The sequence below is a fragment of the Triticum urartu genome, chromosome 3 (genome assembly GCF_003073215.2).
Source record: "Triticum urartu cultivar G1812 chromosome 3, Tu2.1, whole genome shotgun sequence".
Taxonomy (NCBI): Eukaryota; Viridiplantae; Streptophyta; class Magnoliopsida; order Poales; family Poaceae; genus Triticum; species Triticum urartu.
In genome coordinates this window covers 206,636,699-206,657,210 of record NC_053024.1, presented here as the reverse complement: position 1 = coordinate 206,657,210, position 20,512 = coordinate 206,636,699, and the positions used below count along the sequence as shown (strand labels likewise).

At 49.0% G+C, this 20,512-nt stretch overlaps 1 pseudogene; it reads left to right on the top strand.

Moving 5' to 3' along the window:
- The first annotated feature begins 637 nt into the window (after positions 1 to 637).
- Positions 638 to 19,681, top strand: LOC125546781 (annotated as a pseudogene).
- Positions 19,682 to 20,512: the final 831 nt, after the last annotated feature.

Sequence of the window (20,512 nt, the reverse complement as noted above, 5' to 3'; positions counted from 1 at the left end):
TTACCACGAGTGATTGGGCGAGGTTTGTGTGACCTTAGCTCAAGGAGAATACGGTGAGGACTGGGTGTCCTGAGCTGCGTGCTCAGGACTCGGTGTCCGGGACTGTGTGTCCTCGAGTTTAAATACTCAGCCGCTCCAACCAGACGTACAACTGAGACAACAGTTGGAACTGGTCTACCAAATCATTGTCTTCACCAAGCTTACTGGTTCTATTTCCTCAACTCTTTCATTTCCTCATAACTGTGTTGTGTGCTTGTTCATATCTATGCTTGAAGACTTTGACTGAAGACTTTCTCAATTTCCTCAGTTCAATTTCTTCAGTCTGATTGTCTTCATCCTGCGTTATCATGTGCTTACGCTACCTGTACTCTGTGTCTGTCTTCATTTCATCATGATGACTATGCTTGTATTCTGTTATGTTTACTTTTGAGTACTTATTCCGCTGCTAGTAGTTCTTCATTAAGGAATTTCCTCACCGGCAAATTCCTCAGTGAAGAATTTCATAAAAATCGCCTATTCACCCCCCCCCCCTCTAGTCGATATAACGCACTTTCAATTGGTATCAGAGCAAGGTACTCCCTTGTTCTGTGTGATTTTGGTTTAACCGCCTGGAGTTTTAGTTATGTTGACCGCAGGTATGAAGAAAGTGACATGCCCCATCTTTGACGGTCACGAGTATCCCAAGTGGAAGGCCATGATGAAGAAGCGCCTCATGGCGATGAACAGTGAGCTGTGGACCGTCACTGAAATTGGTCTGACCGATCTGTGCAAGATGGCGGAAGCTGATGACATTCGCAAGTACACTCTTCTCAACCTCACGGCGAAGGATGTCATCTGCTCCTGTCTTTCTCAAAATCCGTTCAGGAATATCATGCATCTCGATCATGCAAAGCTCATCTGGGACCGTCTCTCTGAGGTCTATGAAGGTCATCGAACCTGTCATGATCCTTGGTTTGAGGACTTCAAGGAATCTCTCAAAGCGATGACATTCAAACCAGAATCATCATCTTCTGCATCATGCCTTATGGCAAAAGATGCTGAGGTAACTGAATGCTACCTATCCGAGTCTAGTGATGATGAATCTGGTGATGAATTTGGACCCAGCTATGTCAAACTTGCTTCCCTTGCCACTAAACAACAAAGAGCTTTGGAAAAAGTTTACTCCATGCTAAATAAGAGCGATGATATGTTGGGTGAATAAATGGATCAGTCAAAAGCTTTGGCTAAAAGTCTTCGTAGACTTCATACTAAGTATGACACCCTTCAAGATCAACATAACACTCTCTTATCTGATCATGAGAAGCTTTCTTATGAATTTCTTCAAAGAAAGCAAGATCTTGAGAAGCTAAGAGTGAGTTATGAAGATCTTCAGAAGGAGCATGATTCATTACTTGCTCAACAAATCAGCGCTTCTCAGGAAGAATTTGTTCCTCCATGCTTGAAGTGCATTGAACGTGAATCTGCTAATTCTTCACCTGAATGTTCAAATACTGCTAATGTACCAAATTCTTCACATGCCTCTGCTATTTCTAATTCCTCATCTGAGGACATTGCTAGTATCACTGATGATGCAGGGCTGAAGGAATTGTACATGACAGGCATGTACAAAAGCCTCAAAGGGCATCAGACTCTTTGTGATGTGCTTAAAAAGCAGATCCTCAACAAGAACCCTAGGAAAGAGGGTATCGCTTTTGAGAGGAAACTCAATGCTGATGGTACATATTGGAAGCCTGAGCAGTACCCCAAAACTACATGGGTTGCTGCAAAGGGACCTCCAGTTGATCTATCTAACTTATCTGGATTTTCATGTGAATCTCCTCATTCTGATGATGAGTCATTTGACTCCAACTATAAACTGTTCAAAAATCAGAATGGTGAAGTATTTGCTGGATATGTTGGCACTAATTGCCGGAATGGTCCTCCTATGAAGAAAATCTGGGTTCCCAAAAGATGCCTTGAAAATCTTCAGGTGAATGTCATCATGACGCCACCTGTGAAGAATAGGAACCCCAGATCAAATTCCTCATATGGATCAAATTCTTCATATGGATCCAAGTCCTCATACAGACCAAACTCCTCACATGGATCATATTCCTCAAAAGGATCAAAGTCCTCATATGAACATCATCGTGCTAACCCGTCTGTTTCGCAAGGAAGATCTAAGGATTATGGATATGTGCATTATTCTTCAAATCATTATGTCCATAAGTCCTCGAAGAATTTCTCTTCTTACTCTTATGCTTACTCTAACCCCTCTTATGTGAAACGAAATGGGCTGGCTTCTATGCCATCCTTCTCGTATGGAGCTCGCAGAATGATGAACTCTTTGCCACCCCTTCAGATGTGGGTGGTGAAGAAAAGGAACTAATCTCTTCTGCAGGGTCAGGTCTCCAAACGTATGTAATCGTCTGAAGAATTTGCTGGAGACCTGAGTGTGCCTGATAGGACGCAGGCTAATCATGAAGAAATGAACTTTCATTTCTCACGTCCTCATACTGTTTTATCTGTTCTTTTGCTTGATGAAATTGATCTGATGAATTGATGTCATATTCTTCACTGATGAAGTATATGAGTTTGTAAGCTGCACTAATTCATCTACAGGATGATCAACCCAAAGCCATTGAGTGGGTCCTCGATAGTGGATGTACAAATCACATGACTGGTGACAAGAATCTATTGATGGATGCTCCATTATCTCCGTCACATCTGAAGCACATCATATTTGCTGACAAAGGCAAAAGTCAGGCATTAGGTCTAGGTAAGGTTGCGATCATGAAGGATCGACACATGGACAAAGTCATGCTTGTTGAGTCCTTAGGATACAACCTTATGTCTGTCTCAATGCTTTGTGATCTTGATATGGTTGTTGTCTTTGGCAAATACCGTTGTGTTGTGGTTATGGAAGTTGACAATTCCAAAGTCTTCGAAGGATTTAGGAGAGGAGACCTGTATATTGTTGATTTCTCTACAGGACCACAACCAGCCGTGTGCCTACTTGCAAAAGCTTCAGAAGGCTGGCTCTGGCATCGACGACTTGGTCATGCAGGCATGAGGAATTTGCACACGCTTGCAAAGAAGAAGCATGTCATTGGCATCGAGAATGCCAAATTCCTCAAGGATCACCTATGCGGAGCCTGTGAAGCTGGGAAGATGAAAAAGGCCAAGCATCCAGTGAAGACTATCATGACCACTACTCGCCCATTTGAATTGCTTCACATGGATCTCTTTGGTCCTAATCATTATTCTGCTGTTTCAAATGAAGCATCTCAATATGGCTTTGTTATTGTTGATGATTACTCTCATTATACATGGGTACACCTTGTTACTTACAAACATGAAGTGCAGGAAGTCTTCAAATGATTTTCCTCAAGGGCTTCAACCAACTTTGGTGTGAAGATCAAGCAAATCAGAAGTGACAATGGCACTGAGTTCAAGAATTCTGGTCTCGATGGCTATCTTGATGAACTTGGTATTACTCATGAGTTATCTGCTCCTTATACTCCTTAGCAGAACGGCGTCGTGGAGCGCAAGAACAGGACTCTTGCTGAGATGGCTCGCACTATGCTCGATGAATACAAAACGCCTTGTCGGTTCTGGATTGAGGCAATTGACACTGCGTGCCACATCATCAACAGAGTATATCTTCGCAAATTCTTCAAGAAGACTGCCTATGAACTCCTCACTAATAAGAAACCCAATGTAAGTTATTTCAAAGTCTTTGGTGCTAAATGTTGGATTAGAGATCCTCATCACAACTCAAAATTTGCACCGAAAGCACATGAAGGTTTTATGCTTGGTTACGGAAAGGACTCGCACACCTACAGAGTCTTCAACAACGTTCTTCACAAGGTTGTTGAAACTGTAGATGTGCGGTTCGATGAAACTAATGGCTCGCAAAGAGAGCACCTACCTACTGTGATAGATGAACCAGCACCTGAGGAAACTATCAAGTTCAAGGCTACTGAGGATGTCATTCCTACTGAAGAATCAGCCGAAGAATTCATTCCAGAACATGAAGAACATCGAGCTAATGCACCTGAAAAAAATACAGAAGAAAATGGTGCTAAAGAGAATGATGATCAAACTCTTCAATGACAACCAGCTCATCCTCGCATTGCAAAAGAAGTGCAAGTTGAAAAGATCATCAATGACATCAAAGCGCCAGGTCCTCTCACACGCTCAAAAGCTTCACATTTATCTAACTTTTGTGGGCACTATGCTTTTGTCTCTATTAGAGCCCACTAAGGTAGATGAAGCATTTCTGGAGCCTGAATGGATTCAGGCCATGCAAGAAGAATTACATCAGTTCGAGCTCAACAATGTCTAGGAACTGGTCAAACGTCCAGATCATCGCAAGCACAATATCATTGGCACAAAGTGGATCTACCGCAACAAGCAAGATGAAAATGGCCTTGTGGTGAGGAATAAAGCAGGGTTGTAGCTCAAGGCTACACACAGGTTGAAGGAATTGATTTCGATGAAACTTTTGCACCTGTTGCTAGACTTGAGGCTATTCGCATATTGATTGCTTACGCTAACCATCATGATATCACTTTATATCAAATGGATGTGAAAAGTGCATTCATCAATGGTAAGCTTGAGGAAGAAGTATATGTTGCTTAACCCCCAGGTTTTGAAGATCCAAAGAATCCTGACAAAGTCTTCAGACTTAACAAGGCCCTCTATGGCCTCAAGCAGGCCCCACGGGTGTGGTATGATACCTTGAAGGAATTATTCATGAAGAAAGGCTTCACACCCGGTTCACTCGACCCTACTCTTTTCACTAAATCTTATGATGGTGAATTGTTTGTGTGCCAAATATATGTTGATGATATTATCTTTGGCTGTACTGACCAACGTTATAGTGATGAATTTGCCTATATGATGAGTGAAGAATATCAAATGTCTATGATGGGAGAGTTGAAATTCTTCTTAGGTCTTCAAATTCGTCAACAACGCAATGGCATATTCATGTCTCAAGAGAAATACCTCAAGGATGTACTGAGGAAATTCGGCATGCAAGATTGCAAAGGCGTCAAAATTCCTATGCCCACAAATGGCCATCTGTGCACTGATGAAAATGGTATCGACTTTGATCATAAGGTATACCGCTCCATGATTGGCTCTTTATTGTACCTATGTGCATCTAGGCCAGACATAATGCTTAGTGTTTGCATGTGTGCCTGATTTCAAGCTACACCGAAGGAATCACACCATAAGGCTATGAAGCATATTCTTCGATATCTAGCTCACACACCAACACTTGGATTCTGGTACCCCAAGGGCTCGGCTTTTGATCTCATTGGATATTCTGACTCTGACTATGTTGGTGATCATGTGGACCGCAAGTCAACATCTGGTACATGTAATTTCCTCGGACGATCTTTGGTCTGTTGGTCCTCGAAGAAACAGAACTGCGTATCACTATCTACTGCTGAAGCTGAGTACATTGCCGCTGGTTCTTGCTGTGCTCAATTGCTATGGATGAAGCAAACTCTCAAGGACTGCAGCGTCAACATGAAGAATGTTCCTCTCTTCTGTGACAATGAGAGTGCCATCAAGATTGCCCACAACACAGTTCAGCACTCGAAGACAAAGCACATTCAGATTCGTCATCATTTTCTTTGTGATCATGTGTTGAAGGGCGACATTTCTATTGAGCATGTGAAGACTGAAGAACAGCTAGCCGATATCTTCACAAAGCCCTTGGATGAGAAGAGATTTAGCAAGTTGCGGTGTGAGCTAAATATACTAGAATCTTCGAATGTTCTTTGAAAAGGGCACTCATCCAAACACTTATGCAAAATTGATGACTTAGATGTGCAACACGTGAAGAAACGTTTTTCTTCAATTAATGAAGAATAACACTCTTAGTGTGAAGAAATTAACGAAGAATTTGATTCTCAGAACCCTACGATAATTGTACGCGGTGTCTGAAATCATCATTCTTATACGGTGGGTCACGCCACCACCAAAAGTTGAAATTCCTAAATTGTTCATATTCTTCAACTTTGCATTGTCTTCACTGTTTCCGTCGTTTTTCTTCATTGGCTATATATATATATATGAGTTTATGTCCTCTACAGCATTCACTTATTGCTAATTCTTCAAGTTGGTTTTTCTGCTAAGTGAATGTGATCGGACCCTTCCCCTCTATGCTATACTCAACCCAATCTATTCACAAATTCTTCATGTGCGTTCTATTTGAAACTCGTTCAAAATCTTCACTGTGTCCTTGTCAGCTGAAGAAATTGTGAACGGAACTTTTAAACCTGTCTTATCTAAATTTTCGGCTTTGCCGCTCAAACCATTTCGCATCCCACGATATACTTATCCACTCACCCACGATCTAATATGATCTCCACTTCTCACTACGTGGGTGACACGTGTCATGCGAATGAGAAGGGTCAGGGGCACGTTCGTCCAATTTCTTCGGGCGAACAGTTTTTCACCGTGGCTATAAATACCCCTCTTCCCCTTCCTCACTTCTTTTACTCCGCTCAACCTCTCTCCAGCTCGAGCTTCTCAAACCCTAGCGCCGCCGCTACTTCATCGTCGCCGGTGAGGAAGAGCTTCACTACCTCGACCTCGTCGTCGACGTACTCGCGCCGACTGCGGAAATCTTCACTCCGCCGCCGTAGCCGTCTTCCTCCGCCGAGTTAGGGCGTGGAAGATCTACACAAACGAACTTCTCCTCTCCACTTCACTGTTCGCCGTGTTCTTCGTTCAGGGTAATTAAAAGTTACTTTTACTGCCCTAATTGATTCGAATGATTATCTACAAAATCTTCAAAGGTGTTTTTCTTCATATCCTCACTCACTAAAATTCATCACAAGTCATCTGTTCTTGTTTTGTTTCTCTAAGCATCATTTTTCTTCAAGATTCCTCAATTGTGTGGATCTTCGATCTATACAACTCTGGAACCTAAGACAAAGAACGCTTAGTGAAATTCTTCAAGACTCATCTAGTCAAATTCCTCAAACTTGTTATTTTTACAAAACCTTCTGAGAACGCATATGACCTCTCCAAATTCCTCGCACCTATACTATATTCACAGGTACTCATGTCAGCTGCTGAATCACTAGGTTCTCATCAACTTAACTCATTTGCAGCGTTCCTTGAAGAAAATTTGCATACTTCTTCAGAGAATTCAATTGTCCAAATTCCTCAACTGAAGAAAATGGTTGATGGTAAAAGGCCACAGAAAGGAGGAAAGAAGCCTGAGGTTATGACTGCCTTTGAAATCCCTAAGGACATATACAAAGATTACTGCACTCCTGATGAGGCCAAGTTTGGAAAAGAGGACAAAAATCAGCGCAAGGTGCGCATACAGAGGATAGAAAGGAGATGGGCAAGAGAATGGAGGCAGTACAGGTATGTAACTCCAAAGTACATGAAGAAATTCGCACTCAATCCTCCATGCCCAAGAGCTCCATTGGCACCTGGCCAAATAGCAGATCCCACCAGCCTCAAGCGCGGTGAGGACTACCCTGATGAATGGGCCAAGCGCCAAGCCAAGTTGGCTAAGCAAGCCAGAGAAGCAGTGAGGAAATTCAATGAAGACTCTACTGCTGCTGCTGCTGCCTCTGCTGAGGCCTCTGCTGTCAAGCCAAAGAAGGCTATGTCAAAGAAGCCTGCACGCAAGCCAAGTGCTTCACCAACAGTGCCCTCAAGGCCAAGTTCCTCAGCAATGCCCTCATGGCCAGAATCCTCAAAGCCCTCACGGCCAATTCCTCATGCTGCTCCTGTTCCTCCAAAGTCGTCAGCTCCTCCGCCAAAGTCTTCAGAAGAAGCAGGTCGCTTTCCAAGTACCGTCTGAAGAAGACGAAGCTGGTGATGAAGAACTTGCCAAAATCATCAGAGACAGGCAAGTCAGGGCCGCTAGTGCCAAAGGAAGCAATGTGCCACTACTTTTGGATCCAAAGTTGATCCTCGACTTCATTGATCTATGGCACAAGGACCCCAACACACCTTTGCCGGAGATGAACCTCACTCCTGGTGAAAGTCATGTCTTGACTGCTTTCATTGAAGAAGAAAAATGGAAGTATGAGAAGGCCAGACAAATTAAGAAAACGCAATACAGAAAAGAGAAACTTCTGAAGAAAAACATTGTCACCATGACAACTGAAGAACTAGTGAAGGTCCAGGCTGAAATCAAAATCCTCGGTGATAAATTTGATTCGTATTATGCTGATTGGAAAGGAGCCAAAGTCAGGTTTGTTAAACTGACTGAAAAGTTCACTTCACATGTTGCAGCCCCATCGCAACAAGAAATTCCTCAGGCTGCAGCATCTGCTCAGCCCACTAAAGAAAATGCCAGCACCGCTGATGACAATCAAGCTGCTGAAGAAAATGTGAGTTCTAGGGCTGATGACTGCATTCCAGCCGCTGAAGAAATTGCCAAGGCATCCACTTGTGGTGCGCCTGTAGAAGATGAAGAAATCAGGGCAACTGCATCAATTGTGCCTGAAGAAAATCAACCAGATTCCTCAGCTGCTCCTGCGCCTACATCAACTCCAATCCTTCCATCTGCATCAGATGCGAAGAAGACCAAGGCTGCAGAGCGTGCAGCAGTGAAGAAAAGGAAAGCATCAGCTGCTTCAGATTCTTCAGCCCCGAAGAAAATGAAGCCCTTGACAAGTTCATTTGCTAATCCCATTGATGTTGTTCCAATCTCAACCATGCCATCAAAGGACCTTGTTCCTTTTGATGAAGAATATGCGATCCCCAGCGAATCTGATGAAGAAATTCCTTCTGTTGTTTTGTCTGAGCGGTTGGATGAAGAAATTGAAGTGGATGAGATCCTTTCAACACCTGTCATCTCCTCGCCCATGCCTTAGTTCACGGCTGAAGGGGCTGGCGTTGAAGAAATGGAAGATGAAGATGTGGATATTGGGTGTACTACACCAGTGATGAATGATGACTTTTGGGAAAGTCAGCACCCCAATTCTCCACTCTTCACCCCTCTACAGCAAATTCCTCAGTCCCCCGCACAAACTGTTCAAATGGGCTCTGAAGAAACTCACCCCACTGCATCTGTACATGCGGAAATTCCAGCCACTAGCGCTGAAGAAACTGATGTTGCTGAACATCTGAAGACGCAGACTGCCACTGAAGAGGAACCAGAAATTCCTCAGCCTGAAGAACCTGAGATTGAGATTCCTGAGGTAGTGATGCAACTCACTGATACTCCTCTGCCCAAGCCAAATGATCCATTCTCACGCAAGCAAAAGTTCAAGGCTGATGATTTCTTCGGCGAGCATGTATTCTTCGAAGACTACAACCCCTATAACTCTGCTCGCATTAGGAAGAGGCATTTCTGGACTGCTAGTCAAGCAAATTTCTATTCCTTAGTGTTGTTCAACAAAGAGAAAATCTTCTACCATGAGCACATTCCTCACGTGGATATGGAATCTCTGCCATGCTTCGCACCAGTCCTAAGTGTTCTTCACGAGCTGGACTGTTAAACTTTTGCTCTGACATCTGCGATTGGAATGAAGAACTGATTCTTCAATTTTATGCAACGCTGCACATCACAGGAGATTCTGGAGATGTGAATTCATGGGTGCTGGACTGGATGTCTGAAAACACTCACTATACTGCACCAGCTTCTGAATTGCTTCGTGCCTTACCACTCAGTCCTCCCCTTGAAGAAGCTCTTTGCATCTACAGTGAACCTGAGCTTACAAATCACTACATGCAGGTGCTGATGAAATCTTTGAAGCTAGGTCAAGCACCAAGAACCAAATTCCTCGTGAAGGAATTGCTTTATGTGCCCAGAACTGTCTATCGTATTCTTATGAGGACAATGAGTCCTATCAAAGGCCACGACTCATCTGATGAGGAAATTGTTGGCATCATGAAGAATCTGGTATTCAACATCGTTCATGGCATTCCTGTCAATTATCACGATTTCTTCATGAGGACTCTGGCAAATGTTGCACTGTCTCCGTTTGAGCTGAAGCCTTATGCACCTTGGATTATGAGATTCCTCAGGACAAGGTCTTCACTCAACTACAAAGCTGGTTTTCATAATCACCTCAGCTACTTGCCCCCAATTGAAGTCCTCAAGAAGACCTATTCCTTGGTTGATGGAAAGGGCAAGGCACCAGCTGTTATAGATGAAGGCATTCGTCCATTGGATGGTCAATTTCGCAAAGCTGCTTCTTATTCCACCAATGATGACTCTGCCACACATGACTCTGCCAATGCACCCAAGTCCACTCCTCAAGCCACTGCTCCGCACGTGATGACTGACCATGAACTTCTGCTTAGTCTTCACCAGAAGGTGGATCGAAATCACAAATGGGTTAAGCGTCAGTTTGGTTCATTTCTTCACAACATGACTGCTACACACAATGCAGTGAAGAAAAACCATTACTATCTCCATGAAGTCTTCGGCCGCACCTGGGCTATTCTGTCACATCTGTATGGTGAAGACGATCTGAAGAAAATGGGTCTCAAGGAAGATTTTGACTGGTCTGCACCTCCACCGAAGAAATTCAAGAAGGTCAAGATTCCTTCTCTGGTGGCCAGCTCATTTTCTTCATCGCGCGACACTGATGAAAATGAAGACTTGGACGACACTGCGGCAGGCCCTACTACAAAAAACGACCCCAACAACGCTGGCGCTCCTTCATCAACTTGATATTCTTCAAGGGCGTTAGTCCTCATATTCGATCCTTTTGGTCATTTGATGACAAAGGGGGAGAATTTTGAGTTAGTCGTCAAACAGGTCTTTTTATATGGGCGTTTTTTTGTTAAGTTACAACTCTCGTTCTTCTGAGACTTCATTGGATCGAGTTGTAAACTTAAACCCGATGGTGCTCTGATACTTTTGATATGTTTTTTCTGCATGCTTATTCCTCATTTATGCTAATGCATGCATGTTGAATTCACCAGACACCATATTTCATCATGCATTTCAAATTCTTCATTGTGATATGTCAAATGTGTGTATAAATTACAAGATATAGGGGGAGATCTCCATGATTCAACTCTTCAAGTGTGCATTGCTTCAAAAGCAAATTCCTCACTATGCACATCTTCAGGGGGAGTTCTTCTATATCTTGCAATCAAATTCCTCAATATCAGTATTTACACTTCATATGTTTATCCCCGTTGAAAACTTAACCTATATTGTCATCAATCACCAAAAAGGGGGAGATTGTAAGTGCATCTAGTGCCCCTTAGTGATTTTGGTGTATTGAAGACTTATAGGTTAAGGAACTAATGCGTTTGTGAGTATACACAGGTCTATAAGTCTATGAGGAGTTTGATATTTACAGAGAAAGTCGACCCCTAAAAATGAAGTTCTTCAACTGAAGACTTTAAATCTCTGAAGACTTTCTGAAGACTTTGAAAGTGAAGAAATTGGTGTGACCGTGAAGACTTGGTATTCATTCGAGGAACATGAAGCGTGAAGACTTCTGTTTTCGTAGTTTAATTTTATCTTTCTTGAGTCATAGGAAACACCGTACTGTTAAAGGAGGTCGAGGAAATACTAAGGAAAAATTTCCATGTGATGCTCAACTTGAAATCCTACACCTACAAATCCCTTTGACTAAAGCCATTGGAAATCTCATACAGTTCAGTCAATTTCTTCAGTGACAGAGACGAAGTTCTTCTGGTCTCTGAGGAATTTGTCCTGACTGAGGAGTTAGGAATTCGCCAGTGCGGATTGCCTACACAGTGAGGAACATGATAGCCCTGAGGATTTTGCTACTCAAAATTCCGACCGTTGTTGTGCTATGCGCCAGCTGTCCCAAAATATCTACCCACCTAACAGTCATATCATTGAAGGGCATTTATGTCTTATCATGTCGGGCTGCTCCCTAGGCTATAAATAGCCGCCCCCTACAACCACTAGCTGGTTAGCTGCTGCGAGAGAAACTGACACTTGTCATTTGAGAGCAACCCATCCTCCGAGGACTTTGAGAGAAAATCATCGAGTGAGGAAAAACCCAAACCCAAACACCGACAAACCCCAAGTGATTGAGCATCACTGAAGAGATTGATCCTGCGTGGATCCGACGCTTGTTACCTTTGAAGACTGTGCTTCTTCCAGACAGTTAGGCGTCATGGTCTAGAGCATCCAAGAGGAATTGTGGATCACCGAGTGACCAAGTTTGTGAAGGTTCGGAAGTCGCTTGAAGACTTACCACGAGTGATTGGGCGAGGTCTGTGTGACCTTAGCTCAAGGAGAATACAGTGAGGACTGGGTGTTCTGAGCTGCATGCTCAGGACTGGGTGTCCGAGACTATGTGTCCTCGAGTTTAAATACTCAGCTGCTCCAACCAGACATACAACTGAGACAGCAGTTGGAACTGGTCTACCAAATCATTGTCTTCACCAAGCTTACTGATTCTATTTCCTCAACTCTTTCATTTCCTCATAACTGTGTTGTGTGCTTGTTCATATCTATGCTTGAAGACTTTGACTGAAGACTTTCTCAATTTCCTCAGTTCAATTTCTTCAGTCTGATTGTCTTCATCCTGCGTTATCATGTGCTTACGCTACCTGTACTCTGTGCCTGTCTTCATTTCATCATGATGACTATGCTTGTATTCTGTTATGTTTACTTTTGAGTACTTATTCCGCTGCTAGTAGTTCTTCATTAAAGAATTTCCTCACCGGCAAATTCCTCAGTGAAGAATTTCATAAAAATCGCCTATTCACCCCCCCTCTAGTTGATATAACGCACTTTCACGGCAGCTCCGGAGCAATTCCAGCTTTTATCCCGAAAAATTCCAGAAAGTTTCTAGAATGACTCTGGCACCCTCGAAGAATTATCAGGCATGTGCCGAAACCAATTTGACTTGATAGTATATCCTGAAACAACTTTTCGGTTTCACCGAAACTCATCCAATGACCTCTCTCTGCGGAACGTTTCCGCTGTCCGAAACTTTTCGGTGTCCGAAACTTTTTCGGTGATTTTCTCTCAGACTCCCTGTCTAGTATTCAGTAGATAGATGACCCTTAAGCGTGTGACCCTATAGGTTCGGTGAAGTATAGACATGACCCGGAACCCCTTCTGATCAATGATCAACATCGGAGCCATGGACACCCATATTGACCCCTGTACACACATGAATGAATATTCGAGTGAACCTCCAGTTGCAGTGAGCTATTCCTGTTGCTTCGCGATATGCCACGAACACCCGAGGTGAGATCCGTGTACGAACAATTTGTCCACCATGCAATTTACCTCGTTACCGGTTTTGTTCTCTTTCTCGTTTCCATGTTCCGGCATCCTAGTGATCAAATCACAAGGTGTCTGGCCAGATGATTATGGATACCGTAACACCGAGGGCCCGAGAATATCTCTCCATCGTCGAAGGAGCAAATCCCAATCTTGAGCTATCAAGTTACTTGACATACTTTTCCATGAACCCGTAAGCCACCGTAATAGCCACCCATTTACGGATGACGTTTAACAAACCCCAAAGTTCATGAACCAAGCATGAAGAAACTCAATACTCTCATGGTCTAAGGAATCATGCAAACGTTAACCATCTCTGTGTTATATACCATTAAACTTGTGACGAATGTATCTCGCAGCATAACATCAATTCTGGTCGATTCAACACAAATGTTCTCTTAACATTGTGCCCTCAAGGTAGCTGGCATAGACATGCCCATGATCAAGAAAACAGAACCATCATGCAACACTTGAACTAGTCTTAGAGGACAGACTAGGAATACATTTTACCGTTTATTATTCCACACGTGCATATGAGTCTTCCTCCGAGCCTCATGGTTATTGCAGACTCGATAACCATAGCAGTTATAGCATGGAATATAAACATAATTATGAACCGGGAGATAATCAATAACATTTATTATTGCCTCTAGGGCATATCTCCTTGTCGGGGGTTGGGTGCGACATATGCCAAAGGATGGCTTATCATGGTGGGGGCAAGTAGAACGTCGCCGGTGCCTGGAAACGGGATAAGGCGAAGGCATGCACGCCGGCGAATCTTACCCAGCTTCGGGGCTCTCCGTGGAGATAATACCCCTACTGCTACTCTGCGGGGTCTCCACATGATCACTATGGCAAAGTGTGTACACGGTTGCTCCTTGAGCTGCTTCCTGGAGGTAGGAGAAGGCAAGGCTAGCTCTCTCCTTCCTATATGATCTGGTCTAGTGCTAATGGATTCCAATCCTTTGCATGGGTGCCCTGGGGGGTTTATATAGGCCTACCCCCCAGGGGTACAATGGTAATCTGGCTGGACGTGGGCCCAGCCGTCAGTCTCTCTGGCTGTCGTCTTATCCGCCGACTCCTGGGGCCCGCCGACTGGCTCGGTACGGAGCCGACAGGCCGCGTCCGCCGCGGGCGGGTCTTGCCGGCTGTAGATTACTGTAGTCGTGCCTCTAATGATGCAGGCTCAGTCATGGGGTCGTGGCGACAGCCCCGCCGTCTGGCGGGCGATCACTGTGGCCACTCCCTGTCGCATCTGGTTAATGGCGCGTGGGGCCCGTGGGAGGGGCCGGCCGACTCCCAACTGGGCCGACTAGTGGCGCTCTTGCCGTCTTTCGTACGCCCGCCGACTGGTGGGACCCGTCGTCCCTGGGTCGTACCGGCAGGCCGTCGTGGGCACAGGACTCCGCCCACTGGGGCTGACATCAGGGCCGGCATGGCAACAGTGACGCGCCGGGCGGAGATCTCCGCGGGTACGGCGTACTGTGGCCACGCCTGCCCTTGGAAAAGGGTGGGAGTGGACCTTACTGTGGCCACTCCCCGTCCTGTCCCTCTTTATGAGGGCATGGGAGTTGTTGGCGTCGTGGGCCGACTCCCCATGGCCAGCTTCTCTGGAAGTCGCCAGTCAGGAGTCGGCTCATCCTGAAGTCGTCCTCGGGACTCGGCCGTGAGTGGGCAGTCGGCAGCCTCGCAGCCGACTCTCAGAAGGCGGCTCTTCATCCTGAGGTCTTGAGGGGTGCAGCCTGCCCGATGTCTTGAAAGGTTCTGGGCCTGGGTTAGCCTACCTGTGGCCCATTACTCCGACAGTAGTCCCTGAAGCTGGTGAGGCACCGAGGGCGATATGCCGAGGAGCCTCAATAGTTTCTTCTTTCCGGCGGTTGGATCTAGGCCTCGCTATCCGTCTTCTGTCAAGCCGACTAGTTGGAGCTAGACTTGCTTAAGGCCGACTTGCCCCTAAAAAAGTTTGAACATCGCGGCGGAGTCCAGGCGGCATGCCTGATAAGCCTCCGGGTTGCCGCCCGTTGTGGACCCGTCGCGAGGCGCCACGTGGCTGAGCTAGTCTGCCCACCCACGCGCGCGACGGGACAGGCCTACAGGCGGGGCCCACCACTACCGCGCCTCGGCATGTGAACGGATCTGTTGTGGCCGTGCGGACGGTTGGGGTTCCCGCGCGGTTATTGCACGCAGTAACTTCGGGTGGTAAATCGTGGGGGTCGTGGGGTCCTGGGCGCAGTTAATCCCACGACCGCCCCCTCGGCTTCTCAGCCCACGAGCCTACAGGTAGGCGGGGGGAGGGGGCGGCGAAGCACGCGCGCCCATCCTCCCTACTCCCTTTCGCTCCTTCTCGCTTCTTCTTCCTCTCGCCGCTGCTGCTCCGAACCACGCCGCGCCCGCGGCGATGAGCTCTTCCTCCGCCGCCTCGCCTCCTGCTGTGCACTCCGGAGTGTGGGACGGCTCCGAGGTAGATGACGACAATGTCGAGATCCTTCGCAAGACACGGCGGCTGCCCGGCAAGGGCTTAGTGCGGGTCCGCCTCGCGCCGGAGGGGGGAAATATCACCGGCGCCGGAGGAGGGCGAGTAGGTCATATTCCGCTCGCACCTTATGCGCGGCCTGGGGCTGCCGGCGAGCGGCTTATTCCGCTCCTTCTTGGAGTTCCACGGGCTTCAGCCGCACCACCTTACTCCGAACACGGTGGTGCTACTGGCTGCCTTCGCCACCTTGTGCGAAGGTTTCCTCGGCGTTCTCCCCACCATCGAGCTCTGGGGTGAGTTCTTCCAGTCCAAGCTCGGCACACACGTCGCCGGCGTGCCGGCCCAGTGCAGTGCGTTTATCACGATGCGAAGATCAGTGGCCGACAATCTGTTTCCCACCATCGCACTGATTAAGTCGGTGAAGATGTGGCAGCGGTCCTATTTTTATGTGAAGAACGTCGCCCCAGAAGGCGACTGGGTCAACCTGCCAGCTTACGAAGCCGGCGTGCCGGCTGGAAGGCTCCCCAGCTGGTCAGACTGAGCCAAGATGTTGTCTCCTGCTGGTGCCGCCGCCATCGCGCGACTTCGAGTGCTGACGCAGTCGGAGGGCTTGACCGGGGCCGACTTGCTGGCCGCCTTCGTGGCGCACCGAGTCCTCCCACTCCAAGGCCGACCTCACCTGATCTGCCAGATGAGCGGTCATCGGGACCCGAGTCGGATGTGCTCCAAGGACATGCCTCACGCGGAGGTGGCGGACACAGTGAACTACATCGCGAACTGCGGTCTCTGATGGATTAGCGGTTCGGCAAGGAGCCGTACTCACGCGCCAACCCCTCGCCTGTTGTAAGTCGTCTTCCTTCTTCTTCTGTTTCTTTTGTTGCCGAGTCCGACTTGTCTAGTCTGACCGTTTTTGTTTTGAATCAGACCCCTCTCGTCCCTCCTTCGGCCGGCACCACGGGGCCAGCTCGTCAGTTTGTCCCCGATCGGGCGGAGAGCAACGTCGACGATCCTGACTTGGGGGCGGCGGCCATGGAGGCCGACGCCGAGGGAGGAGGAGAAGAAGAAGGCAGCTCCAGGCCTACGGCCACTTTCGCCGACTGGCCTGATGATGATGCTGAGGGGGAAGTCGCCCCGCGTCACCAGCCAAAGGCTGGCCAGCCAAGCGCGAGTTCCTCCGCCGCCTTGGACGCTCAAGGCGGCGCGAAGAAGCGCCGGGCCTGGCCGAGTACGCTTGGTGGCCGGTCGAAGAAATTTAAGGGAGTGGCCGCCGTGACCAAGCGGGAAGAGGCGGCCGCGAAGGCCAACCGCTTCCGCAAGGAAGTGAAGAAGCCGCCGCTGGTCACTGCGTAAGCGCCTCCGTCACTCATCTTTATTTTCTCTTTGTTGATCTTGTCTGAGTCTTTCATATGCTTCCCTCACTTCAGAGCTCCCCCCACTCTTGAGAGGGTTGCCGCCGCCTCCGTTATAGGGTCGGCGGAGACGTCTGCCACTACTCGGCGGATTGACCCCGCCGCCGACCTCTAGGAGGCGACAGAGTGAAACGCGCAGGAGAAGCGCGAGGAGGAAGAGGCCGCCCGCCTGGAGAAAGCGGAGGCCGAGAAGGCGGAGGCCTCCGCCCTGAAAAAGCTGGAGGAGGCCGAGGCCACCATCGCGGCAAGGCGGCAGGCTAAGGAAGTCGCGCACCGGCGGTCGACGGTGTTCGTCACCCCTCTGAACTCTGCGTCGCCGCCTCCGGAGTTCACAGGGCAGTCAGGGGAAGCCAGCGCCGAGTTCCCGATCGTGGAGAGAGGCGGCGGCGACGCCTCCATGCCGGACGCGGTCGTGCCGCCACCGCCGCCCCCGCCGCCGTCTAGGAGCGCGCAAGGCAAACAGCCGACGGACCCGCCCTTGCCGCCGACTGAAGACGAGGCCGTGGCAAGGCTACTCCTTCAAGTCGGCTCGCCAATGCACCGTCGTCTTGAGAAGGCGACTTCGGCGCCACGCCCCTTGGAGACCGGCACCGCAAGCTCGAGGCTCCTAGACGCCGAGGCGACGAGCGCCGTGCCCATTGGGTGGGTGCGAGGAGGCGGCACGGGCCCGCTGAACCAAGCGCTTCTGGATGTCCAGACAAAGCTGTGAGCTGAGAGCAACGCTATCCAAAACTTCACCAAGGCGCACCTGGCGTCGCGGGCAGCCATCCGGGTATGCTTTTTCCTTTGTCTCTGTTTTTCTTGTTCCTCTCTGTGGGGGCGCGCCAGCGCACCCACTGGGTGTAGTCCTCGAGTTTCGGGCCGGCTGCTGAGCAGGCGGCCCGGAACTCCAATTGGTGAGTTCTGGGTACTATCTTTTGTCTGAAATACTTGTCGCAGGACTATCACAACCTCCGTTTCATCGCCTTCAACCGCAACATTGAAGAGCCGGGCAAGCGGACCGCCGACTTGTCAGAGAGCTGGAGTGAGTCCTTTTTCTTCTTTGCAGGGGCGCGCTGGCGCACCCACGGGCTGTAGTCCCCGAGATTCGGGCCGACTGCTGAGCAGTCGGGCCGGATCTCCCCAGCGACCTTCTTTGTTGATGACTTAACGCCTTCTTTCTTATTTCTCTTCAGAGGCCAACGCCACTCTTCAACAGCAGCTGAGCGAAGCCAACACCACGTTGCGCGCCAAGGGGGAGGAGTGCAGCAAGCTCGCCGCAGAGCGCGATCTGCTGGCCGCACAATTGGCAGAGCAGAAGGAGCTGCTTAAGAAGACGCGGAAGGAGGCGGAGGCCGCCCTCCTAGCCGAGTTCGCGAGCGAGCGCTCCTCCTGGACTGACAAGGAGGCAATGCTGGCCTCCGGCTTCCACGAGATCAAGGACCTCGTCGACGGTGAGCTTCTTTGCTTTTCTTCTTCGAGCCGCCGACTATAGGTCGAGCCGACTCCTGGTTTTTTGACTTGTTCTTCATTATTTTCGTCTTGGCAGACTTCTTCCCCGGCCACTCGCAGGCCTCCATTCAAGCTATCAAGGCTGATCATGAGGAGCGGAGGGCGAATGGCGCGGAGATTGCCGCCGATGCCCCCCGGACCCTTGACAAGCATATTCTGAGCATTGGGGCTCGTCTGCGGCCGGCCCACCGGATGTTGCGCCGACTTCAACGTGTCGGCGCCCAAATAATCGCTGCCCTATGGCCAGACATGCAGGCTCCGCGCACCCCCAGTCGGACTGCCGACTGGCTGGAGGTCGCGGCTGGCCGTCTTGAGGCCTGGAAGGGTTCCTCGGCCCGGGCTGGAGCGTGCCGAGCCTTGGAATTCGTCAAGGCATGGTATCCGGGGCTGGACCTAGACCGGCTGGCCACACTCCAGTCAGAGGCCCGGCCTGAGCTGGCAGCCGCGGAAGATGCCCTTGTCAAGCGTGCGGCGGCGATCACCGAGTACACCGACACCAGCATCTTTGTCCCCGAGCGGGCTGAAGACAGCGGGGAGGTACCGCCAGAGTGGTTTGGGATGAACCCAGACTACGGCGAGGACTCGGCGGAGGTGATCGGCTCCAGCTTCAAGGAGGAAGACGAGGCGGAGGAAAGAAGCGAGATAGAGGCACCGGAAGATGGAGCGGACGGCCAGCCTCAGCTCGACCGCGCCTCCAGCAACGAGTCGTGCCCGCCCGAGCTGACTGCCGCCGGAGGTGATCAAGCCGAGACCGCCCAGCCGGCCTCCCCAACATCCAACACCGCCGTCTCCTCCGATCCTCCGAACCCGTCTGCCGCCTCCTAGGCTGCCGCCTTATCTTTGTTTTATCTGTTTTAATAGTCTTTGAAGAACTTGTTAATTCGCACAATTCCACCCGCGGGGTGTATTTTGAAATTCTGCTCGAATATTCGGCCAAGGGCCTTTGTTATGTAAAATTCATCCGACTTCTATCTTTTCTTGCCGATTGCTCTTTTGCCTTTTTCCTTTGCTGCCTTCCCTCAGTTGCCGTCTTTGTCAGTCGGACAGCCGCTCTATGGACTGCCGCCGGATCAAATTCTTGGTCACTTTGGGAAGGCAGGTACTTAGCCGTTTTAGAGTTGTTTAGCAAGTCGGATAGAAGGCGGCAAGCCGACTGTTCAAGAGTCGGTTTGCGAAAAAAGGCTGGAAGCCGGCTTTAAGCTATGTTTATGCTTTGAGTCCTTAGCCATTTTTCATGTGGACGCCCATTCTTTCTTACTCCTGCCCACCAGACAGTCGCTCTATGAGCTGCGGCTTCTGACAGGAGACGGCTTAGGCGCCACAAACTACTTGTCCGGCTGCAGGAAGCATTTCATAGCGCAGGGCGGCAAGTCCCTGGGCCGACTAGTCGAACCCGGTGCCAAGCGGCATAACAAAGAGTAATATACTCGAAGGCATAATTCTTATCATATAGATAAAAGAGTCCAGTCCCCGAGCTCTTCTCGGGGGGGGGGGGGCCGAAGTCTTGGTACTTTTAATTCAAAAGGTAGCGTGGTACATACTGCGTTTAACTATAAAATTTTCGGAGGAGGTTTCCATTCCATGGCCGCTCTGTCTCTTTGCCGGAGTCGTCCCTCTTGCGTACTCGGGGCTTCTGAGCGTCGATCAGGTAGTAGGAGTCGTTGCCCAGCACTTTGCTGATGATGAAGGGGCCTTCCCAAGGCGCCGACAGCTTGTGATGGCCGGCTGTTCGCTGGATCAGTCGGAGTACAAGGTCGCCCTCTTGGAAAGATCTTGGCCTGACCTTCCTATTGTAGTATCTGCGCAGGCTCTGCTGGTAGATGCTGGACCGGCTGAGTGCCAACAGCCGGCCCTCTTCCAGCAGATCGACGTCGTCTTGATGTGCTTCTTCTGCTTCTTCCTCGGTGTACATGGTGACTCGCGGGGAATCAAACTCTA